Source organism: Pongo pygmaeus, chromosome 18 (genome assembly GCF_028885625.2).
Source record: "Pongo pygmaeus isolate AG05252 chromosome 18, NHGRI_mPonPyg2-v2.0_pri, whole genome shotgun sequence".
NCBI classification, from domain to species: Eukaryota; Metazoa; Chordata; class Mammalia; order Primates; family Hominidae; genus Pongo; species Pongo pygmaeus.
Genome location: NC_072391.2, coordinates 59,123,825 through 59,150,254, shown reverse-complemented (window position 1 = coordinate 59,150,254; position 26,430 = coordinate 59,123,825). Strand labels below are relative to the sequence as shown.

The window sequence follows — 26,430 nt, the reverse complement described above, 5'->3', positions numbered from 1 at the left end:
TGTTGAAGCTCAAACTCAAGTCCTATTGTGCCTGGCTCTGAAATTTATCTCCTTTAATTTTCCCTAAATTGCTTCTCCAAGAATATTTTACATCTAGGTGTAAAAACTAATGCTTTCTTTAGAATTCTGCTGGGCACCATGAAAGACACCCAATCTTCAATTCTTGTGAGTTCCACTGTTTCTTGAAGACATAGTTTTTGCTTTACAGAAATAGAAAAGAGTTCCCAGTCTTGCTCAAACTTCTTGTGGGGTCTCTGACTATACAATTTTCTGAAGGATCTTAGGCCAGAAAAAGCAAAAGTACCACTAGAGGACACCTGGTGGTCTTCTCCAAAATAGCAGGGTAGATCTTTGGCCATGAGTGTGTTTCAGAGGTCCTCTGTGTGTGTGTGTGCATGCACGTGTGTGTATGTGTTCCTGTGTGCAAGTGGGATATTAGGAATGGGCAGGAGGCAGTAAAAACTTCAGAACAGGAAGGTGAACTCAAATTTTTGAGAATCCTTTGACAGATAGCAGTTTTGAAGATGCCAAAATACATTCTGCCTGTGACTCATTAAAATAAAGAGAAATCACAAAGCATCCTTTGATTCAGCCACGTTTCTTTTCACATTTTACAGCCTTTCATTCTACAGCCTTCCAAAGGATTTAGAAGAAAAATTGGAGGAAATAGTGAAAGAAACAAAACAAAACAAAACAAAAAAATCACGGTGCCTGAGAAAGCTGTTAGAAAGCCTAGTTCCCTGTAAACAGCTTGCCCGACTACCTTTTAGCAACATATTTCTCTTGATTCACACCAGCTGGTCGTTTCTAATTTCTCCTCAGTGTCTTGAAATAGCTATTTTCCTTGAAGCTAATCTCTCAGTCTTTGCTGATGACTCCCTGGGTTTGGATTTCCTAAAGAAGGTGTTAGCACTCCTCAACCGTCTGCTCTTCTCTGTTCTTCCTTGTCAAGTTCTTAACTCTTAAGCAAACTTAGACTTCGCAGCTAACCTTTGAGTAGGGATGCTCCCAGAGATCCACATTGCCTATGAGTTCAGGTAACCTTTGAGGGTAAGAATGATGACATACTGGAGTGGATAAACTTGAATCTTTTTTTTTTTTTTTTTTTAAATCATGCATCTAGGCACAAAACGAAATTGGCCTTTTGGCAGGACCGATTGAGGCTTGAGTATCCTGCCAGCTACCATGTGTCTCTCTGAGCAGTGATAACCATTTTTTAAGAAGCAGCTGACTTTGTGATCATTCCGATGCAAATTCTATTAACAAAGATAGAGTGCATTTCTCATTTACCATTGCATTTAATCTTCACAATGACCCTGTTGTATGGATAATCTCACGTCTTCTTTAGAAACAGTTTTTAAAAGTCTCCAAAAGTTTAAGAATTTGCTAACATCACAGAGTTCTTAAGAATGAAACCTCAATTCAAACTCAGGAGTGTCAGACTCAAAAACCAAACGTTCTCCTCACTAAAGCGCTGATGGTAAGGCCCTGCCTATAATGGGCAACAATACTGGATCTTCCATTGCAGTAAATGTGATGAACTTGAGTTTTCTTTGAACCTGCTGTCTTAGATTTGGGCCATGTTTTTTTTCTTTTTTCTTTCCTTTATCATTGATAGGAATTTAATTTTATATCTATACCTGTATCTATGCACTTTTTACTTTAATTTCTGTTTTTGCATTATTGACAGACATCCTTGAACTTGAGAAGCCTTGTTTAAAAAAATGAGAAAACCAGAACCATGCCTGTTGCATTCGTCTTATGTTTTTATTTAATTTTTTTTTTTTTTTTTGGAGATAAGGTCTAACTATGCTGCACAGGCTGGTCTGAAACTCCTGGCCTCAAGTAATTCTTCTGCCTCCGGCTCTCAAACTGCTGGCATTACAGGCATGAGCCACCACACCCAGCCTGCTCCTATTTATTGTGTGTTTGTTTATATTAATATCTCTCAAAATGTAAGTGATTTACACTGATTTAATATGTTTAATTCTCATAAAAACCTAATAAGTTAGCTGCCAAAATTATTCCTGATTTTGAAAGAAGAGGTGAAAGCTTAAATAATTTGAAACAGGTGATTCAGCTAATAATCAATACAGGCAATATTGAAACAACTGAACTGTGTATCTAACAGGCAATGCCACCTCCCCCAGCAGTATTTAGAAGGGAACAGCTGAGAACCCTTAGAGGTATATTTTTTCTGTTAAACATATCTGAATTCAAAGCAGCAACAATTACAAATTCGCAGACAATCAACATCCAGACTCTTTAATTTGGCTCCTGTCTATCCCTTTAACTCATTTCCTGTCACTTTGTGCTTCTCAACTGAGTGTTGCAAAATTCATAGGGCACTCATGTGTCAAGAAATGTGACATTACATATTTTATACATATTATTGTCTCATTCCAGCCTCACAATGCCCCTCTGAGGTAATGAACAATACTCTCCAAGCCTCCATGGTTCTCATCTGTAGAAGGAAATAATAAGTAGCTTGCCCAAAAGACACACAACTCCTATTCAGGGAAGCTTGAATGCAAACCCAGTCTAAAAGGATCTGGTCATTACCATTAAGCTATGCTGTTGATGTGCTTTATCTACTTCTGTCTACTTGGGAGTTTTCTTCCACTGGCTTTGGTAAATTGATTCCCTTCTTTTGTTGACACTATGCCTCATTCAGTTTTTCTCTGTTCTCACCCAGCTCTTCTGTTGCTTTGAGAATCTTCCAAAGATGGCTTCTCTGTGTTTTTCAGCGCCTGAGCTCTATAATACCTTCCTATAATATTATTTCACTTTTCATGTTGTAGTATTCATTTTGTATTTATTGTTCTACTATCTGCATTAGATCAAGGGATCTGAGAAAGGGACTCTGTCTCACTTATATTTTCCAAAGTTAACACAGCACATGGAAAATAGAATACATATTTATTCAAAAAACATATAAAATGCCTTGTGTGTCTGAATAAACCCACTTCTTATGTAGACATAGTAAGGGATTATTTGGTACTCATGTGAGCAATTAGGTTTTGTGTCAGAGTAGAATGACCACTCTATTAAAAGCTCCATACTATTTTGACATGAAATTGATCTGCAAACACCTATCCAGAATCCCAAACTAATCTAAAGAAGGACAGAATATATCCCCTGAATTTTATCTTTCTCATGTGTCTAGAATCTAGACGATGAAAATTCATTTCCCTACCACCTTGTTTGTTTACATTCATTTGTTCTCTCATTCAGCAATCTACCACGCAACACCTAATGTCAGTGAGCCACTCTTCTAGGTGCTGAAATACAGATGAACAGATAAGGCCTCTACTCTCTTGAAGTTTATATTCTAGTGTCTGAGGTTGGAGAGTAAGAAAATACAGAAGATGAAACAGAGTGATATAATGTAGAATGACTGGATGATTAGTTTGGGATTTCTGGAAAATATTTTCTGTATTGTTGTTTTTCTTTTTTTGTTTTGGTTTGATTTTGTCTTTTTGAAACAAGATCTCACTCTGTTGTCCAGGCAAGATGGTGCAGTGGCAGCATCTCAGCTCACTGCAACCTCTGCCTCCCGGACTCAAGTGATCTTCCCACCTAAGCTTCTCAAGTAGCTGGGACTACAGGCATGGACCACTTTTTTGTATATTTTGTAGAGGTGCGGTTTCGCCATGTTGTCCAGGCTGGTGTTGAACTCCTGGGCTCAAGTGAGCCTCACACCTCAGCCTCCCAAAGTGCTGGAATTACAGGTGTGTGTCACCATGCCCAGCCGGAACTGGTGTTTTTCGAAGCTACCCTGTGCATGACTAGAAGTAAGCAACTATGGAAAGAAAAAGGGGAGTAATGAAAATGTCTTTAACAAGGAACAAGGTGAACTTGTTAGCGGAACAGAAAGAAATCCAGGTGGTTGGTGAGTTGTAAGCTAGCAGTAGAGTGGTATGAGATGAAGTTGGAGTGTAAGATCAAGGTCAGGTAACATAGGTCGCTATGTGAATCAAGATAATGAGCTTAGCCCGTTTCCTCTCCTCTCCTCTTTTCGTTTTGTTTTGTTTTAGAGGCAGAGTCTCACTCTATAGCCTGTAGCCCAGGCTGGAGTGCAGATGTAGGATTATAGCTCACTGTAACCTCCAACTCTTAGGCTCAAGCGATTCTCCCATCTCAGCCTTCTGAGCAGCTAGGACTACAGGTGCACCTCACCATACCCAGCTAATTTTTTATTTTTATTTTTGTAAAGGTGAGGTCTCATTACATTGCCCAGGCTGGTCTCAAACTCCTGGGCAGAAGTGATCCTTTCACCTTGACCTCCCAAGTACTGGGATTACAGGTGTGAGCCACTGTGCCCATTCCTTAGTCTGTTTTCTAAATGTGATGGGTGGGTACTGAAGAGTTTTAAAGTGAGGGCAACAGCATGATTCTTTAAAAAAAATCAAAATGATCAATTAGGCTATAATATAGAGAATGGGTAGCATCGGAAATAAGAAAACTGGGACTTCAGGAATATTTTTAGAGAATGAACCGCCACTTCTTACCCACTACTTAGATGTAGTATTTGTGAGAAGAGAGGGGTCAGGAGGACTTATTGGGTAGATGGTATGGCCATTTACTAAAATGAGGAGCAGGTTAATGTATAAGGGAGAGATCAAAGGATGAGATGAGATCTCCCAAGGAGAGTGTGTAAATAGAGAAAATTGAGGATGCTACTGGAGGGAGCTCCAGTTTTTTGAGTTCTGCAAAAGAAAAGGGTGTCAACAGAGGAGATTAAGATTATGAAAGATAATGCAATCAGGAAAAAGCAAAACAAAACAAAACAAAATAGGAGGCCAGATGCGGTGGCTCATGTCTGTAATCCCAGCACTTTGTGAGGGCAAGGTGGGTGGATCACCTGAGGTTAGGAGTTCAAGACCAGCCTGATCAACACAGTGAAACCCTGTCTCTACTAAAAGTTATCCGGGTTTGGTGGCACATGCCCATAATCCCAGCCACTTGGGAGGCTGAGGCAGGAGAATTGCTTGAACTTAGGAGATAGAGGTTGCAGTGAGCGGAGATTGTGCCGTTGCACTCCAGCCTGGGCAACAAGAGTGAAGAGTGAAACTCTGTTTCAAACAAAACAAAAAAAACAGGAGAGTGATATATTCTGGAAATCAAGAAAAAGAGAGTATTTCAAGGGAGAATAGGACGCTTTGTTTTACTTATTGTTTTTCATTATTATAATTCAAATCATTTTGGGTCAAAGAAGATCTATACGAAGATACTCTTTGAAGAAATCTTAACTTTCCAATAAAAGAAGAGGAAAAAAGGTATTAGCCACATTTCTAGGTCATATCTCCGGAAATTTCACCATACAACTGAAACTGTCTTTTAAGTTTGGACATGAATAAAATGAGAACAAAAGATGAATGCAATTTGCCTTAACTGTTTATTTTTCTTGTGGATTGTGACAATTGTTGGAAAACAATCTTGCATTCTCACGAAATTACTGTATATTTTTCTGTGTCAAGTTCAACTTGATTGAGTTCTATGTGCATTCAAAATGCTACAAGATTAATATGCTCATTTCTAATTCCCACATCTTCCTACATTTTCTTATTATTAGCATTGCTGCTATTACTGTTTTTATGATTATCATTACGCAAGTGTTTCTCTTGTCCTGAGATCTGGGACATCTTAAAAGTTGAGTCTGGGATGCTTGAAAGATAGACAAAGAGAAGGAGGCATCTCTCCAGGTGTTCCGTATTGCATTTTATTGGCAAGCCGCTGCTGTTGAGTCAGCCAGCCATGATTATATCAGATCCAGGGAGACTTTAGGGATTCCAGCAGTCTCTCTTCCAAGTCTCTCTTTAAGATAAAATAGTCCGGCTGGGCGCAGTGGCTCACGCCTGTAATCCCAGAACTTTGGAAGGCCGAGGAGGGCCGATCACGAGGTCAAGAGATTGGGACCATCCTGGCCAACATGGTGAAATCCTGTCTCTACTAAAAATGCTAAAATTAGCTGGGCGTGGTGGCGCACGCCTGTAGTAGTCCCAGCTACTGGGGAGGCTGAGGCAGGAGAATCACTTGAACCTGGGAGGTGGAGGTTGCAGTAAGCCGAGATCACGCCACTGCACTCCAGCCTGGACGACAGAGCGAAGACTCCGTCTCAAAAAAAAAAAAAAAAAAGATAAAGTAGTTCATTAGCATAGCTCTCGCTAGCAAAGCTGTAAACTATGGCCTTGATAAGGAGCACACATATTCAGAAGCCAATTCTAGCCAGTCGTGTTATCTTTAATGTGCAAATAAATATTAGATGGGGCAAGGAGCAGAGTATAATTCGATCCTGTGGTGACTAATGTTGATGTGCACCATTCGACGTAAGAAAGATGTCAAAGGAGATAAGAGGTAGAAGTTTATTTTTAATAAATTCTTTTTATGAAAAAAAATCTATGACTAACCTAGAAATATAATTCAAAACTGAATTGTATTTTCTCTTTGATATTGATTATTTTTGGTGTGGTAAAATGGGTGAATTAATAAGGAGATATGCTAAGAAGGGAATGCACCTCTTTTGTTTGGGTTTGGAAGAGATGTGTTGGAAGTGGTTTGATGTTTTGTGAGCCAGGTATTTCTAGCTAAAATCCTGTCCCCCTCACTTGGAGTCTATGTGCTCTAGTACAGGTTTCTTACATTCTTTGAGTCTCAGCTTCTTATCTGTGCCATGTGACAAATAATGCTTGTGTCCCTGGAAATGGCAGATAGTCCGTTAGTGACAGCTATTTACAATATTGTTTCACATCTTTCTACAAATTGCTAAACCTTTACCCTTTTCTCCAACGTTATGTGTAGCAGGAGAGGCAGATCTATTTGCATAGCCCATCATTTTCAGATTATTATAGGGCTTGGTATTTAGCTTTTTGGTATTATAGTCAATTACAAATGATTTATTAGCTACTAGGAAGGTGCAGTATAAATAATAAACTTGAAGGTTATAGACAAATTATGTTTTTAATTGGAATGCTAATAAATTATAATGTCATGTTATGAAATAGGTAGCTGGGTTCTTCAAACATCAGAGTAAAAGTCACCTGGTGAATATTTACCCAATGATGGCATAAATTAAACTTAGCTGTCAAAGAAAAATCTGCAAAGGAGGAAAAATAATGCTTCCCCATCTTCAAACTTTGTTTATTTAAATTTAGAATGATGTCTGCAGGTATTAATCTTGATAATCTGGAAGACTTAGAAATCATTACTTTTTCCTGATTAGGTAACAATGAAGTTTTTTCCAATTCATGTTTTGTCTGTAAATATTTTCTGAATTGAAATGTGAAACTTAATTCTAATTAGAAACAAGGTGGATTGTTGTGGTAAATAGAAGTATTTTTTATCCATCTTCATCTTTCTGTATCTAATACCAATATCTATATTGATACCCAGTTCTAAAGAGCATTAAATATTTCTCAAATAACATCACCTCTAGGAATTAAGAAACTCAGAATCTTATGAACAGATGAGTGCCTTATTCTCTATGAATGAGCCCTTGTTGATTTCCTCATCTTCCTTGCCTTTCCTTTTTCTGAGTGACGGACGTGTTTATACTGTACAGCTACACGTAATAGGATAATGATGAACATTTAATAAATGCTTACTAAATAGCTGGCACAGTGCTGAACATTTTACATATATCATCTCATTTAGCATCATCCCATTTATGGAGAACTGTGTTAATTCACAGGAACATTGAGCAAATTGCTTAAGTTCACACAGTGTGTAGACATTGAAGTCAGGTCAAGGACCCAGGCAGCCTACTGCATGTTTAACCTCAATTCAGTACACCCTCTTTTCCATGAAATGCCTTGGGAATAAAAATCCCTTGAACATGTTGATCTTTGGAAAAATTTGAGGGATTTTTCTCAGCTATGACTAACAACCAGAGGTTACCAGGCAGATGCACTTTATTTATTTATTTTTTATTTCTAGCTTAATTATTTGCAGTACCTTACATTTTAATGTTACTTGCCATATGTGTTATTTATTAATACTAATATTGAGCAAGTATATTTGCAATTCTTAGACATGTGGACAAGGCGTAGGGCCTCTTCTGTGTTATTGCAGGGGAAAACAAAAAATAGCTGCATATATTTCCCCTTCAGGCAAAGCGAGATTCCCACAGGAGTGAGGATGGTGGGGCTTCTCATTAATATCTAAATGCAAGGAGTGAATACTCCTAATTTTATGCTATTTTTCTCCTAGAATGAACTATTTCAGTTCTGAAATGACAGTAAGAACATAGAAATCATGTATATTTTAAAAGAAATGCCATTTGGGAATGACTGGGTAATTAATTCATTCCTCATCAGCTTGTCTACAGCCACTCATGTCTTACACAGATCTGTGTTTCATTAGGAATCAGTGAGATATACACTCAATGAAATCATTTTATATATGATTTGGAGAATTAAAAAAAATCTGTATTACTTTTATCCTGATGACTCAACATGAAGGGTTGTAGTTTTCTGGGCATCAGTGAAATACTGAATTATACCATTTGTCTCTTTTAAAGCAATTTAATTCCATTACATTTAATAATATTTAGTACTTACAGGGTATCATCTCCTTTCAAATGGAAACATTAACTGCTGTAATTAATCCTCCTGGCACTTCTCCAGTCTAAAAATATAAATAGAAATAAAGAATGCGATTTGGAACAGGTGTGCCTTGATAAAAGATGGAAACACAATTAGATGTTTAGCCCCTGACTCAGGACTCCTGGGTTCAGTTACTGCCCAGAGAAGTTTTTTCCTTAAGGAGGCAAGCAGTTCACTTCATAGACATTGAAGTTTATACCTCAGGTTTGATGACTTGGGAGAATATATCCAAGATCCTTTACAGATATGTGATACTAGCTCTATCATAACTAAAAGTTGGGAAATAGATGACATTTTAGGGAAATCTCCACATGAGTCGCTATGATTGTTTTATTCTGTGAAAATTTTGCCTATAAAGTGTCTGCTGTTTACTGCCCTCTTTGGCTTCCACATACTTCTAGAGTCTGAGAAAAGTGAGGAGGAAGGAACAGATAGCAAACAGAAAGTTTATTTCTTTGATCACTGATGTCCGGCATTAAGACTTGTAATCTCTCAATTGAACTGTATCTCTCAATTGAACTGTATCTCAAATTGTCAGTTTGTCAGTTTGATTTTTCTATGACACAAACCTGAGTCTTTCTTAGTGATTGTCCTTTGGTGGTTTCCTTCTGTTCTAGGGAACAAATCTAAGATCTTTCCTATGGCAGAAATCATGCTATAGTAAGCAACTCTCTCTTGTTCTTTATCCCCAAGTCTTTGAGAACGATAGCTCTAGAACCATGTTTTAAAGTTTCAAATGTATAAGTATGCTAATTAAATATTTATATTTCACAGAGAAGACTCACTAACTAACTTGAGTGCTGCTCCACAGAAAAGTAGAATAACATGTTTTATTTATTTACTTATTTATTTGTTTGTTTGTTTATTTCAATCCTGAAAAAACCCTGGGAGGTTAAAATCACCCGGGAGGCTTTAAAAAAATACTAATTTCTGAATTCCACTGCAATTTACTATTTTAGGATACAGGGAAGCAGTGCCTAGCCATTGCTGTTTTACAAAATCTTCCAGAGATAGGTGATTTTAATTTGCATCTAAATGTTAAAACTACTTTAAAATAATATAATAATATGATAAAAGATAATATTGCTTAGAAGTTAATAATAAACTATAGAATTAGACAGTTCTGAGGTTCTTAATGTGTTCCAAAATTATTTTTAAAATTCATTACTTAATTAGAGAAACATAGCAGGACATTGGCAATGATCAGTGGGACCCCTGGTGGCAGTCCTCAGTTTTGTCTCCTTTGTACTGATCAGTTAAGTTCTGGACCCCCAAACTTGCATATCCCATTCAGCAAGACAGAAGACTTCAGGTTTTTTTGGATCTATCTTTCTTAGATATCAGAAGGATGATGATCCATGAATACTTGAACATGCCTCTTTGGGAGGCAGGTGGCATATTGCCATCTCCAAGTGACTTCTCACATTGCTCTTTGTAGCTACATATATCCTTTCCTTGATGGAGTCATGAGCAATCTTGTCTTTTTAATCTTGTTAGAAAGCTAATGATTTTTGGCAATCCTTATCTACTGCCCCGAGTTGTGAGAATGAAACACAGGAACATAGCATGGTTGGTTGGCAGTGTTAAATATTCAATAAATGGTGGTGGTGTTTTTATTTTTATTTTCAGCACTATATAATTGTTTACCTGAATGCCCCATAACTCATGCTTCTCCTCTCATTATTCATTATTTCTCAAATGCTATTTTTTTCTCTTACCAGGGAGAAATGGAAAGTAAGAGCTGTAAATATTCAATGTAAATATTTATTAATACAATGTAAATATATCCCTTGAGTATATACAATGTGACAGATATGCTTTAAATTCTTTTTATATATTTAGCTTATTGAATTCTTACATTTATAAGGTAACTATTACTATTGCCACCATTTTAGAGATAAAAACACTGATTTACTGACAAGTTACTTAACTTTTTAAAGGACACAGCTAGTATGTGGTGGGTCTCTGGGATTTGAACTCAGTAAATTCAGTTCCAGAGCTTGTGCTATAAACCTTCACAATGCCTACTGTCTTACTTTCTTAAGATCTAGCTCCCAACGTTATGACTATGTGAATTTATCATGGACAGCCCCCTGTCCCCCAAAAATAATAAACAGCTTTCCACACTGACTCCTAAACAGGCTAAAAATGTACCCATGATATTATACTGCATGCATTGTTTATTTTCTCTTTTTTCAAGATGCACAGAGTCCAATAGATGAGCACACAAGTGTCTTACATACTTAGTTGCTTTTAATTCACAGTAAAATGTCTGGCATACACTAGATGCTCCAAAAATAATAAGCATAAAGCCAAAGAGAAAAATGAATAGTGAACTCACAGGAAATAGACTTAGAAACAAAATTTTATAGCTATTTAATAAATAGGAGGTTTCTTCCTTCCTTTCCCATAAAAGGTGTGTAAGTGTCAACTCCTGCTCAGGATAGGGATGAAGATGAGGACATTCAAATGTATAGTTCCATTCTCAATACTGTATTACTAAAGTACAGAAACAGTTGTAGATATTTATTTCCAGCTATATGCTATTGCTACTCATCATTTCTAAATTCCTCCACTCAGGATTTGCCTACATAAAGTTGTATTTGAGCTTAATGGAAATTTAATGAAAATATATTGGTTAATTCATTTCATATAAAATAATATGATGACTTAATTTTTCTAGTTATACATCATACATAAACATCCTAAAGCTTACTGATGCATTCAAAATAGGATAACTCCATCCCACCCTGACATTTAGCAGGCTCGTTTAAAGCAGATAGACTGTAACTGCTCTACTTTTGCCTCCTCTAAAGATAACTTGCAGGACACTGGAGTATTATCATCAATAATGTCATCTAATGTCCAGTCCAAGTGTAATCATTTCCTCCTCTCTTATATAAAGGCCGCATTCACCATGGCTTTGCAAAAGATGCAAAAAATGATGGGATAGTTAATATTAGTGTTAAAATTTCAAAATATTTCCAGCAGGCAACCCTCTCAACACAGTTTTCTATCTGGTCTGCTTCTTTTGGGCTTGGCATGAGATGTAACTCTGGAGTCATGTCCTGCAGTTGTAATTATTGCACTGGAAGCTGAAGCTCACATTTTTATCCCTGAAAAGCTTCGGGTGACAATCAGACCTAAATTCTCTGGCAATTTTATTGCTTGTGGTCATGGAATAATTCGACAAGCGTGTCTTGAATACTAACAACACACTAAGCCTTGTGCCCAGTGCCAGAGATACAAAGGTGAGTGGGAAATGGTTAGGAGTTTAAATCCATTTAGGGGCAGGGAAAGAGTCATTGTACTCGTAATGATATAATAAGTTAAGCTTCCATTAATTAATTGCTTCATACCAGACACCTACTTCTCAGAGTTCTGTTTTGACTTCATATTTTCCCATCTAAAATACTATAATAAAATAAGTATATTATTTAAGGTTAAGTAAGTGGCATATATACCATAGGAAATGTGGGTGATATGTAACCCATGTTCTTAAATGCATAGGATACAATATCGTATACTGTCCCTCCTCAATCTTTACATAAGCTTTCCGTTTGTTTCTATTCCTTAATTTACACTAGCTAGCATAGAATTACAACTTACCCAAGGCATCTCAGAAGGCCTTTTGTTGTTATAAGCTATGCTTATTAGGAGGGAAGGCTTGAAGGTGGGCGTTTGTTCAGATTTCCAAGCACGTTTCACATTTTCCCTCTAAAGCTTCTGAAACATATTGCTACTTACCTTTCCCAAGCAGCCTCATGTGCCTGGGATTCTCAGCAGCCGGGACCCTGGTGTTCTAGAGGTTTAGATAGGATGTCTGGCTTCCACTGAATCTGGGAACCACTCAGTGCTTCTGTAAGGTGTGGGATGAGGCAAATTCATTTATTCAGGTATTATCTTCTTAGTTTGTACCATATGCCAGCACCATGCAAACACACTCCTGCTGTTGATCCCATCTGAATATAGCAGATGATTTCTGACCTGACATAACCAATATTATTACTACAATCGCAGGTTTTGATGTGTTAGTTTCTCTCCTTATTCAGAGAAAAATAAATCCATGTATTTTTAAAATTGTTCTGTCTATACTACTTAAAATTAACATATGTATCTCTCTTTGGGAAACATTGTAAAAGCTAATGTAAAATGTAATAGACCATATGAGACCTTAAATTAGTAGGAGAAAAATCTTCTGGAGCTCTGTCTCTTTTGCCACATGTGAAGGTTGCAAAAAAACAAACAAACAAAAAATCACCACCAGCACTAAAAGAAAAGAAAAAAAACAGGCACATAGATTAATTAGTATCCTCAGTAATAATTTATCCCAATAAATATGTCTTCAATCTCACTGTCTCTCTATTTGGGCTGCTGCTACCCTAAGCCACATTTCTATCCTTCCTTGTCTGGTTTATTTCGCTACATATTTAAAAGGATACATGTAATTTAAAAAATCTTTTCTAAGTTCAAAATCACATTATTTCAGTCATTTTTCCACACTGGAATGTGAATGATGTTTCAAAAATACATGTCTGGACATGTTACTCTCCTGCTCTAAATCATTTGTTAGTTTCTCCAAGACCTTGTGGGTAAAAGTTCAATATCGCTAATATATCTATGCCCGCCGCATAATATAAGATGCCCACAAACAGCCTACTGACTGCAAATACAGACTCTCCTCTTGTCACTCTCCTCTGTTGCCTGACCATACTGGACTTACTCTGATTTCTGAAACTCTTTGAATAATATTGATTCTCTTCGTTTGATGTACAACGAGGTTAACTGGAAAGACAAAGAGCTTTGGACTGAACCTAGATTTAAATTTGGCTGTACAGTCTCTCTTAACTTTACTTTTTCATATATTTAAAATAGAGATGAGAAGGTCTCACTCTTAGTGTTATTAGGCGTAAGAAAGAAGACAACAGCCTCCTTGGTCAATGTCACTTCCTTTTAATAAGGGCAGTTATCCCTCATTTACACTGACCAAAGAATGGATTTCTGCATTGTTTCTCAAAGTGTGTCCAAGGGCTTCCTGGATCACAACCTCAATATCACCTGGTAGCTTCATAGAAATTAAAAACCTCAGGTCCCATCCTGGGTCTGCTGAATCAAAATACTTATTTTCACAAGATTCCCAGGAGGTGTAGGTCCACATTAAAGTTTAGAGTACTAGGCTAAAGGTTGAGATCTTCTTTCCCTGCAGCTGGTTATTTTTTATTTTAAAGTTACTGTGTTTTTTCCTGTGAAATTCAAATCAAGTTCTAGGGGCTGATAGAAGACAGGAAAGAACTCTGACTTATTCACTCTTATATCCACAGGGTTTAGAATGGGTCATGAAACAACTGCTTTTTAAAATAATAAATGAGAAGCGGGGCTCAGAAAATAAGTAATGGTACAACTTTCACCACTCTTAAACTATTGTTTTACTGTATGCCTGAGAGAGTTCTGGGTCATTATATGGGAGTGGTACAATATTCAAGGACACTATATATATTAAAAATCACATTACTCCAGATTAACTTTTACACGGAGCATAAATATGCTCTTGTTTGGAGCATATATTTGGTGAAACAAATATATACACACTGAACACACTTTTAGAGTACATCTATTCAAAATCTTTGAATTACATTTTTGTTTTAGTAATGCTTCATCTTTTGTTTTAGCAATATCTCTAATAGGTCCCAGAGTGCTCTCTTTTAAATTAATAATATGTTATGGTCATGGAGATATTCTGTGCTTTTTCTTTTCTTTGCTTTTTTTTTTTTTTTTTTTTGAGACAGAGTTTCGCTCTGTGGCCCAGGCTGGAGCGCGCAGTGGCGCGATCTCGGCTCACTGCAAGCTCTGCCTCCTGGGTTCACGCCACTTTCCTGCCTCAGCCTACAGGCACCCACCACCATGCTAATTTTTTGTATTTTTAGTAGAGACAGGGTTTCACCGTGTTAGCCAGGAAGGTCTCGATCTCCTGACCTCGTGATCCGCCCGCCTCGGCCTCCCAAAGTGCTGGGATTACAGGCGTGAGCCATAGCGTCCAGCCTGTACTTTTTCATTATATTCTATCACATTTCTCTTCTAAGCCAGTTGCACATTAGATCTGTGTATATGTGCATGAGCTCCCTCGAACATGTGTGTGTTATGTTTTCAGCAGAAATCCTAGGACCACACCTTTAGTATTATAGATGTTTTAAGGGTATGTCTTATAACTGTGGGTAGCATTTTTGTCTAACATTTTGCTTAACATTTACATTTAATGTTACTTTTATGTAACATTTACATTACAATGGGAGAAATCCCTCACAATCTTTCTGAGGGGCTCAAATGACATTGGTGGCATAGTTACTGATTGTGGAAAGTGGGGGTTTCTAATATCCAGGAAAAGTGGCTCAGCAGTGTGACAAGAGCAACATACTGCTTATATTTCATTCAGTCAGAATGCCCTGAAACAGGTGATTCCTAATGAATGTTTTTTTTAGGAAAGCCCTTATTAGGCTGAGTGCAATGGCTCATGCCTGTAATCACAGTGCTTTGGAAAACTGAGGTGGAAGGATCACTTGAAGCCAGGAGTTTGAGACCAGCCTGAGCAACATAGTGAGATTCCTGTCTCTATGAAAATAATAATTATTTTTTAAAAATTAGCTGTGCATGTTTGTGTGCACTCGTGGCCTCAGCTACTCGGAAGGCTGAGGTGGGAGGATAGATTGAACCCAGGAGTCCGAGATGACAGTGGAGTGATCACGCCACTGCACTCTGGCCTGGGTGACAAAGTGAAACCCTGTTCTGAAACAAAACAAAACAAAACAAAAGGTCCTCATGATTTCAACTTTTTCATTTTAAGTGATATATTGTTACTGTACATTTATATCTCACAATTTCGAAATGGTGTAATCAAATACACAGAAAATGCTGCAGTAAGTACTGTCTTTGACATGACTATTCAGTAACTTATTTAATTTGATAATGTGGCTAAATGAGCATTTAGCTAGTCAAACCCAATTTGGAAGCAAGTTTGACTTTTTTGAAAGCTTGCATTTTATCTCTTGGGCTATTCAAGCTACTCATTGAAGAATAACATGAGGAATTTTGCTGGGGGTGAAATTCATTTATGGCTTTTTGTTTTGTTGCAGGCAAATATCTAGAGACTACTTTTCTTAACTAGACAAAATTGTGGTTAGAAAATCCTTAATGGTCCAAGGAGAAAGAAATGATATAGTACAAACTCTTACTTTAGGTATTTTAAATCTGGAAATTATTTTACCAGGACTGAAAAAGAGTTTATGGCTTATTTTTATGAAATAAAGGGTCCACATAGTTCTTAACACATATTCTAAGCCCAAAGCAAGTGTCTCCTAAGGTTTGTGAATGATGAATTCAGAATTCAAAAGGTCAATGCAGGGTTGTAAACCTACAGTCCTTTTGGCATGAAAGAAATAAGCTACTTTCAAATACTTTTCAAGGGTGCATTGACAAATAGGCCATCTAGTTGTAGTGTAAGCAAAGGTCAGTGACTTAATGTGCTAAATTCAAATCATTCTTATCCTGTTCTTAAGTTGGGGTGCATCCTAGCAGCAGTTCATTAATTTGCATCTAAAGATTATATGCACTTAAACATAATAAATTTGAATTTCTCATTAAAAAATGCCTGTGTGTACATGGGGTGTGTGTGTGTGTGTGTGTGTGTGTGTTTGTGTTTTCTAACTTCAGTTAATTTAAACAAGAAAATCCTGGGCAATCACTCTGTATTAATAAAATTTTTACTTTTAGTATTGACAGCTCTTTTTACTTTAAATGCTTCTCTTACTCTTGGCACCGGATAATACAAATATAAGTAAGTACTTGTTTTTCAGCTTTCAGTTATAATCACTACTGTGATTACAAACTGATTAACAATCAACCTTCTGTTTAAATGCCATCCCTTACATCTATCTGTTATGGAACAGAAGAACAAACTCTGCATATGTTAAATTGACTTATGACTATACTTTATTTAATATTGGCTTTTGGCTGAGTCATGTAATTGACATGTGTTTTGAAAATATCAATTCTTTTGTTTTGTTTTGTTTAAGAGACTAGGGTCTCGCTGTGTCACCCAGGCTGGAGTGCAGTGTCATGATCATAGCTCACTGCAGCCTCTAACTCCTGGGCTCAAGCAATCCTCCTGCCTCAGCTACCCAAGTAGCTGGAACTATAGGCATTTGCCACCATGTGTGGCTAAAATTTTTAATTTTTTTTGTGAAGATGGGGTCAACTTATGTTGCCCAGGCTGGTCTCCAACTCCTGACCTCAAGATATACTGCCATCTTGGCTTCCCAAAGTGGTGGATTGCAGATGTGACCCAGTGCACCCAGTCTTGTATCAATTTGTTGATTGATTTATTGATTCCCAACCTGTTAAAAAATAAGGTACAATAAGTCCATTTGTGGATTTGTTGGAAATCACTGCTGGTAAGCTCAGTCAGTATAATAGGTCTCTTCATAAGAATCTCGAATCCATGTAGGCAAACAGCCAACCCTTTCTGAGATAGTTGAGAATGAAAACACTTAGCCCAAACCTTTTGTAGGCAGATTTTTGTTTTGGTCACATGGTTAAGAGAAAGAGTTCTGGATTCAGGATGACTGTGTTGATACCAAAGCTACTAGATATGTGATTTCATCCACTCTGTACAGAATAGGAAACCAAGGTTCAAGATGCTTATACATAGGAAATACATAACACAGGAGTTTACAACAGGTAAAAACCTAAAAACAGGCCAGGCGCTGTGGCTCACGCCTGTAATCCCAGCACTTTGGGAGGCTGAGGCGGGCAGATCATGAGGTCAGGAGATCCAGACCATCCTGGCTAACAAGGTGAAACCTCCTCTCTACTAAAAATACAAAAAAATTAGCTGGGCGTGGTGGTGGGCGCCTGTAGTCCCAGCTACCAGGGAGGCTGAGTCAGGAGAATGGCATGAACCCGGGAGGCAGAGTTTGCCGTGAGCCGAGATCACACCACTGCACTCCAGCCTGGGCAATTGAACGAGACTCCATCTCAAAACGAAACAAAACCTAAAAACAACTCTATAAGCCCTATTAAAGAACAGTCTAATGTATGTCACTTGACAGACACTTCTGCTTTTATGTGGATGTCCCTTTTCTACAACGTTCAGATGCCATTGTAGGCCCAAATGTGTAGGCCTCTTAGAATACAATGTAGACAGAGAAAGGATATTTTGATGAGACGGCTTATACAACAGCACCTATAAAGAGTCCTTATATTGCCCATTTTCATAGTGTGTCTAAAATAAAGTGTGATTTCCATTTGCTCATTTAAAATAATGCTAAACCTGTACTATTTACAGTTAGTGGGTGCATTAGTACAGTGGCCAGTGTTAGAATCAAGAGGTTACAACACTCAGTGGCTAGGGGTGCAGTCTTTGTCTCCAGGTTTAGAATTGGAGGTGAGATAGGCAGCAACTGAGGAGGTATAGTGCAGGGAATGATAGATGCAGTTACCCAGGACAGTCAAGAGCCATAGATGGCACAAGCTTTCTTATCTCATGTCTTAGAGCTGACAAGGTTTCTTCATGAAAGAGCAAAACTGGCATAGTAAATGTAGCTAATATGCAACATTATGTAATAGAATTCCTATAACTTTGGTTTTGACAGGGCCAAAAATTTGACTCTCAGATTCACAGTATTCATGGTGAAGTGTAAAAGTTGATTAGTAGTACAAATCAAAGTACCTAAAAGATAAAATAAACTGATTCACATCAAGAAATTTGGTTACTGTCTTATTGTTGGGACCACCTGTTTTCCCCTAAGTATTTTCTGTTAGAGGTACAAGTAGGTGGTGTAATGAGCAATGTCCTTAAAACCAGCCGTGTAATACCACAGTGAGGTATTTCATAGGACTTTTAATTTCTAGCATTCCTTAATGTAGGTCACAAAAGTGCAACTATTGCATGCAAAGTGCAATTCAGTGGAACTAACTTTACCGAAGGGAAGGACTGGTTATACAAATAATATTGCAATGGAGCTCTCATGTGTTTGTACGTAGTGTGGGGATAGGTATTAGTGTATCCACAGCAATGATTTTCAAACATTTTAACTAGCCTACTCTTCTTGTTAAACAATATCTTCAACAAATATATTTGAAATTGATACATTGAGGCTTCAGTATCATGCGATAGCCATGTTGGCCACTGGGCCCTTCACGCCGCATCTCCTAAGGCATCACAACAGATCCTGCCCCTGGCACAGAGTTTGATGATGCCTGGGCCATTAGATGCCACCTGATGGGGTGCCTGATGGGGTGCCACCTGACCGCAACATTACTCATGATTTGAGTAACACAGAAAGCCTAGTTTTGAGTCATGGAACCAGTGAATAATGTGACTTTTATGTGGAAATATTAACTAATTATTAACCTTTTGATATTTGTCTAGGAGGCATATATCTAACTAAAATTATAATTGCAGTTTTAGCATTATTTCAAATAGAATTCTAGAATTAGTTTACAAATATATATACTTATAAATATACACATATAATATCTATGATTTAACATTAAAAATATGTACAGTGTGTGTGTTTACTGTATGACCTAAGGAAGGAGAAATAAAATAATGTTTGGCAAATCAATATCTATATCTACTATACTTATATCTACACCTATGTACCTACTATTTCCAGTTAACAGGCATACTTCTAGTTAATGTAAACCCCATACTGACTCCATAAAATGGTATTATCCCTGTAGCTATACAGAAACTGAAGCTAAGAGAAGTAAAATGATTTGTCTGAAGTTACCTGATATTTAAATCACAAAGCTGGGATTGGGGTTGAGGACTGAATAACTTCAAAACCCATACTCTTTCTACTGTACAAGGATATTGAATTACATGACAAGTGAATCAAGGCAAAATGAAAAGAGGAGAGAAATGAATATGAATGATCTCCAAGGCTAACTGGTGGAGCACTCAGATAACAGGCGATGACTCATGCAATGCCTTCTAAGGTGTCTGTTGTTTTTTACTCTTTATCCTTGAAATTGTCATGAAAGGTATGAATGGCAGAGTTCAATGGCAGTAATTAGCCACTTCAAATAAAAAGTACATAATATCTTAAATGAGACCCTTTGTATCCATTTTTCCTCCCAAACCTTGCCATTAGCTCAGCACACCCTAGATGCCAGTCTCCAGCATGAGTCTACATAAAATTGCCGTTACTATTAAAGAGACTCATGTAGACTCACAAAAGAAATAATGGAATCTATTGAATCAAAATGATGAATCCTTTAACAGTGCCTCCTGTGACTGAGCACACTGCATTCTGCCTGTCTCTGTTGCACAGACAACAATTGTTTAAATGCTGGGTCGTTTGTGGGCATATGCTCCATCTGTCAGGTGTCAAAGAACCCTAAGGATATAAAAAAGTCCTTCTACCACCTAACGGTTTTCATCTGTTGGTGAATTCAGGAGCTGACCCTTTAGAAAAATAGCTAACAAGGACACAGATCGGGGTGTTAATTTCGAAGGTGTTACAAAGACAGGAAGAAAAACTGTCTATAAATAAATCAGAAGACTTTGGAAAGGAATGTGAAGTATTGGAGATTAATGGGCTGCTGTCAGGCATACTTGGGTTCAAGTATCTGTTTTCTTATTTTTTTGTCTTGTGATTTAAATTATCTGCCAAAGGATCAAACCTCAATGAATGTTTATACAATTTCATTCTTCCCATATTTGGAACACAGATTTTATTTTCCCACTTGTAAGGTAAATGTATACACACACACACACACACACACACACACACACACACACACACCCCTTCTGAGTCCCAAACCAACATTTTATGATTCTGCTTCTTATTAGCTTGTGTGGCTTGGAGCAGGTGACTTATCTACTCTGAATCTCAGATTTCTCATCGATCAAATGAGAAAAAAGAAACGACCTTGTGGAGGTATAGTAAGGATGATGTAATGTTTGTAAAGCAATTTGAACAGTATATGGTATATAGTAGATTCTTAACATACATTTATTGCTTTCTTCTTTCTCCATCTTTTCCTCTTTTCTCTGCTACTTTCTGAACTGATCCTGGTTGGAGTCACCTTTGAAATAATAATGTTAGAGACTTTGTTTTGCTTTGTTGTGTCCTGCTAAAAAAATACTTCAGAAGTCAAAACATTTATGGAGTAAGTGGATATTTACTATGAGTCTTGAATTTAACATTTGATGACATACATTTCCTCAAAGGAGTAGTATATTGTGCTCTTGCAGATGAGTGACCCTACTTTAAACTCCCCTTGAAATTCATGTTGCTTGATGCTTTGAAATGAGTGTGGAGTGATTCTTCTGTAATTACACATGATGCATTAATTATTTCCTAATGAGGCCTAATGGAGAAAAATAGAAATAAAACAAATTATAATAGCATACTCCTTTAGCTTTTCTAAAGTCATCAAAGTCACATCTCTAACAGTAAAAATAATGTTTCTCCTCCTTCAGATAGCATCAATTTTGGTGAAAGGTGAGCCTTGTGCTTTTGAGCTACTCAATATTTTCTGTAATAATATAGTATTTTATTGAGATTAATTCTTAACTGGGGTAAGGAGAAACAATGAATATCTTGATTGCCATTAGCTTCTCAGTGTTCTATTAAAACAACCACAACAAGAAAAACAAAACCTTGTTTGCTCTTCTTATATTATTTTGTCTTGTAATTTAACCAGTGTGGCCATGTCTGATAGGCATTTGACAGTGTTGCCACCCTGTGGTCTCATCTGCTTTAATTGGACAATGGCAGTTTTCCATTAGAGTAAGCACGGCTTCTTGGACTGCCTCAGCAATTTTTCTCACACATATATTGTAATTATGTGTGTACCTCAATGTGTGAGACTATAAACATATGCTATATGATTGAATAGGAGTGCTGTCAACACTTTATTTTAGGAGTGTATTAATTATGACTGAATAACAATGTGGATGCTAATACAGAGTAACACCCTCTACCTGGTTGATATTTACATTACCAACTGCATCTCATTCTCAGAACAATGAATTTCAAAGTACGGAACAATTAGCAACTCTATGGAAATCGTACATTAAGAGTGTCTTACAAATAATCCTTCTCAGGACCATTAACAGCTCTTTATTTAAACCGTTTTTATTTGTTGATTTATTCTGCCCAAACAGGAGGAGATGCCAAAAATAGAAGGTTGAATTTTAGAATTGCAGTAACTAAAGATGACTACGTGGATAAGAAGGTTTTTAGTTTAAGTGTTTCTTTTATTTAAAAAAAAACAGGAACTAATATTCATTTCTTCTGATTATATTGTTCCATCAATCACCAAGATCCTGTATATTTATGACTGCAATTTTTGAGTATGATGCTCTTTAACCTTCACATGAGAACACACTGATGAAGTCTAGCAAGCTTATTATTTTCAACAAAATAATAAGTACTTTCAGTACTGAATGTAGAGGTCAGAGGTGGAGAAGGAATTTTGTTATTAAATATCCCACGTACCTGTGGATCTGGGTGAACAGGTAATTTTGGCCTGATATTTAACTCTATAAGAAGAATGGGAATCTGCTATGGCCTCTAACAAGATGATGCGTGAGAACCTATAGGTTGTGCACACAGTAGAAGTATTATAAATAATTGTTAAAGGGCTGTGTATATTTCAACATAATCAAGTGTTTTAGTATTCAGAAGTGAAATGTTCAAAAGTCCCAAAAAATGTTTGGAAGCTAAAATTGATTATTCCCTAATGGAAACATTTCGAACCACTTATTAAAAGTGGCATTGCCAAATAATACCATCCCACTTAGAGTATCAGGATTAAAACGACAACAACACAACAACCACAGAAAGGAATAACTTTTTGATCTCGAAGTCAGTGGTCCTCATAGTGTGGTGCCTGGATCAACAATATTAGCATCACCCAGGAACTTCTTAGAAATCCAAGTTTTTTTTGGTCCCATCCCAAAATTGCTAGAGAGGGCCCAGGAATCTGTGTTTTTACTTATGATTCTGATACCCATGATTCTGATGCTTGCAGAAGCTAACCCTATTCTAAAGAGATATATATGTGTATATATTTAAATATATTATATATAGTAAATATATATTTATTATATATAGTAAATATATATTTATTATATATAGTAAATATATATTTATTATATATAGTAAATATATATTTATTATATATAGTAAATATGTATTTATTATATATAGTAAATATATATTTATTATATATAGTAAATATATAATATATTTATTATATATAGTAAATATATATTTAAATATATATACAAATATATACATCACATATATTATATATATTTAAATTATATATTTATCACACATATACATCACATATATTTATATATATTTAAATATATATATATGATGTATATATATATATCCTCTAGCCATCTAGATTGCCAGGGCTTCATAATAACCTGAGATAATATTCACCTCACAATATTCTGGTCAGGGAACTTGAATATGCCAGCTTTATGTTGTATATGTGACATATAGTATTTCACTTATTATTCACAACAGTTCAAAGACAGAAGAGTTTATTTCCTCATATCTAAAATATTCATTAAATTAAAACAAAACAAATTTGACTTTCCTGTGGTCATACACTGAAGATTTCAGACCCATGTTTTGTGATGCCAACCCTATAATTTTTTCCCAAACTTTATGCTGCTACTTGTATTGGTTATTAATGGCAAAAGTTATCAGTGATGACACTGAGGACTAAAAAGATTGAGTGCGGGTGTCCGTTATCAATTAATTTTAGTTCAGATAATGCTTTTTATACAATAAAATACTTATTGAGTGTTTGACGGATGGTGGAATGAAAGGAGTTGAATTTGGAATGAAGACACCTGTGTTCTAATCCTCAAGATGTCTAATTTCATTCATTGTCAGAAGAATTCCCCAGGGTTGTGGGAAAAATCAAATGAAGCAACATACAAGACAGCATTGATATAGCTTAATATCATATATGAATTATTGGTAGAAACATGACACTTAATGTATTTTGTTACCTGTCAATAAGCTTTATTATTCATTTCTCAACTGTTAGAAGGTGGGCAATTATATTTTGCCAGACTGCATAAATTATTTGAATGGTTTTAGCATAAGGAAAATACAAATATTGAAGGTGATGGATATCCCAAGTACAATGAATTATTCTTTACAAATTATATGAGTGTATTAAATTATCACATGTAGTTTGAACTATATTCATCTATTCTCAATAAGAATAAAGTTTAAAAATACCCCACTCCAAAACTACATAAATTTGTATGTGATTTATAAATTTTACAGTTTTAAAAAGACATTTATATCATTTCCTGGATTTTAGATTTTTTCCATGTGAATAAATCCACATTTTACAGCTTCTGGATCAAAAAAGCTGGACACAGCATTAGTTACAAGCATGACAAAGTGAAAATTGCCTCAACATAGGACAGTAGTGGGGACGGTTATGAAAATTCAAGTCCCTCTCATCAACAGATCTCTAAAAAGAACTTTCATAAAAAAGTTTTTCACATGTACATTATTTATATACAAATTATACATAAAAATTGGCATGTCATTATCTAAAAACAATAAAGTGAAAAAAGCAGGATTCAAAATGGTATATAAAATACTGTCTCAGGTGTAGCATAACTCTCTTTATATGTCTTTTTATATAAATTATAAACAGAGATGGTTGCCTCTGGGTGGAGTGTTTTATTTTGCCCTGTATGCTTATTTAATTTGCCACATATTCTACAGTAAACGCGAATTCTTCATATAATAAATATATCTTTAGAAGGTGATTGTTTTTTACACAAAATTTGCATGGAAAATATTTAGGAGTGCATGCTGTTTATTTCCTTAAAGTGCACTATAGTAGTGATCCGGCAGACAGCTAATAGTTGTTATCAAAGGCCTGGATTCTTTCTGTTCTATGATTAGGAAAATCTGTCCTAAATTATTGGGGCTGTGTGCACACACAACAATAGAAATTGAGACTTCGTTTTATTTTGTGGACAACTTCGGCTGCATATTTCATTTGTCTCTGAAGAGGTGGCTCAGAATTGATATGACCTCTATTTTTTTTCCCCAGTCTTGCTCTGTTACCCAGGCTGGAGTGCAGTGGTGCGATCTCTGCTTACTGCAACTTCTGCCTCCCGGTTTCAAGCAGTTCTCCTGCCTCAGCCTCCTGAGTAGCTGGGATTACAGGCACGTGCAACCGTGCCCAACTAAGTTTTGTATTTTTTAGTAGAGATGGGGTTTCACCATGTTGGCCAGGCTGGTCTTGAACTCCTGACCTTGTGATCTGCCTTCCTCAGCCTCCCAAAGTGCTGGAATTAAAGGTGTGAGCCATGCAGCTGGCCCATGACCTCAAAATCCAAAGTGCTTAGATTACCATGCCCTGCCCTTTTGCACTTGTAATGGCTCTTTTGCTGATTAATAATTTTCTAACATCATGTATTTGGAAAATACTGGTTTACTGAGCTATGTAGAACTTCCAGATTTTATTATACAGTATCAAAAAATCATATTCTGTAACATCAGCAATGCCACAGAAAAATATTTAAGTATTTAGAAGTTTCTGTTCGGGGACAGATTTTCTGAAATTCGAATATTTGCTAGAAAGCTCAGATTTTGACATGGGTAACTATGGTTGGTTATCTTTAAAAGAATAAGCTAGTTGTATTTATTTTGGATAAATATCTGCTAAATACAGAAGTCAGAATAGCCATAGTTTGCTTTCAGTTGTTTTTTTCAAGAACATGAGGTTTTACAAATAAAGTGGTTAGTTCAGCTTACAAATGAAACAATCAGGCTTCACTCTTGAGTCGACACTCATAGTTCGGTATGTACCAGAAGTGGTTTGGGTGTACTCCCCTTTCATTACAGATTATTACTAATATAAGTACATAGGGCTGAGAGTTAATAAAAATATTTTTTACTGCATAATGAAAGACACTCATGTGAAACTGGATTTTTTTTTTTTTTTTTTTTAATCCTGAGAGTGAGTAATGAAGAGTTCTATGACTCTTAGTACAGTTGGTGGCACTGTGTTGATTGGTACTAAGGCGGCAGCAGTTGTACCCATCATTACATGTACATCAATACAAATGTCAGTACAGAAAAAAAAAAAAAAAAGACAAATAACTTTGACCTCCTGGTTGCCTGGGAAGAGACTTAGAGATCTCCAGGGTCTATGGACCATTCTACGAGTCCTGCTACTCTTGACATCCCTGTTTCTTCCAGGATTTAGGTCTAAAGTCCTGACAGAGGTAGTTCCTGTAGATGTAGGGAAGATTTTCTCACCAACTTTACAGCTTCACTTCTTGCCAGAATTGTTCAGTACCCTGTGCAAAGAAGGTTCACTATGTACTAGGTACCACTTCAGTTCACTGCATCTCGGGCTGTACTTTTACTCCTTGCCTGAGTCTGGTGAGATAGAACGTTCACATACATAGCGAGCTACAACATGTGGATTTGTTACTTACAGATAGGCAGCAAGGGACAACAGAAGCCTAGGATTCATGATGAGCCTATCTCCAAGGCTCAGTAATGCTGCACAGGGTGGATGAAGTCTCGTCTGTGCATGCCCCACTTGTACTGCTACCAAGGGACCCCAGAAAATAATCTGCCTTAGGATTTATACCCTGGGGAACAGGACACACTAGGCTCAAGTGTTGAAGGGCATCTTGTTTGTAGGAGGGACAAGAACAGAGCCCAGGCTGTCTGACCAGTCTTTCCATATCTCAGGATGTTGCATTCCCATCACATTCTACAGTTATTCTTGAACAGTACAGGAGAGAAAG

General features: G+C 36.6%; 1 protein-coding gene and 1 long non-coding RNA gene across 3 annotated transcripts in view; one reads left to right on the top strand and one right to left on the bottom strand.

The window, feature by feature from the left end:
* Positions 1-26,430, top strand: part of CDH8 (cadherin 8) — a 383,067-nt gene that overhangs the window by 89,534 nt on the left and 267,103 nt on the right. The gene's annotated exons all lie outside the window — the stretch shown is intronic.
* LOC134738543 (uncharacterized) lies at positions 5,701-12,462 on the bottom strand. Its single transcript, XR_010124303.1, has 3 exons — positions 12,351-12,462; positions 8,559-8,625; positions 5,701-6,295 (listed from the first exon to the last, which is right to left on the bottom strand). It is a non-coding gene; the product is annotated as an uncharacterized LOC134738543 (long non-coding RNA).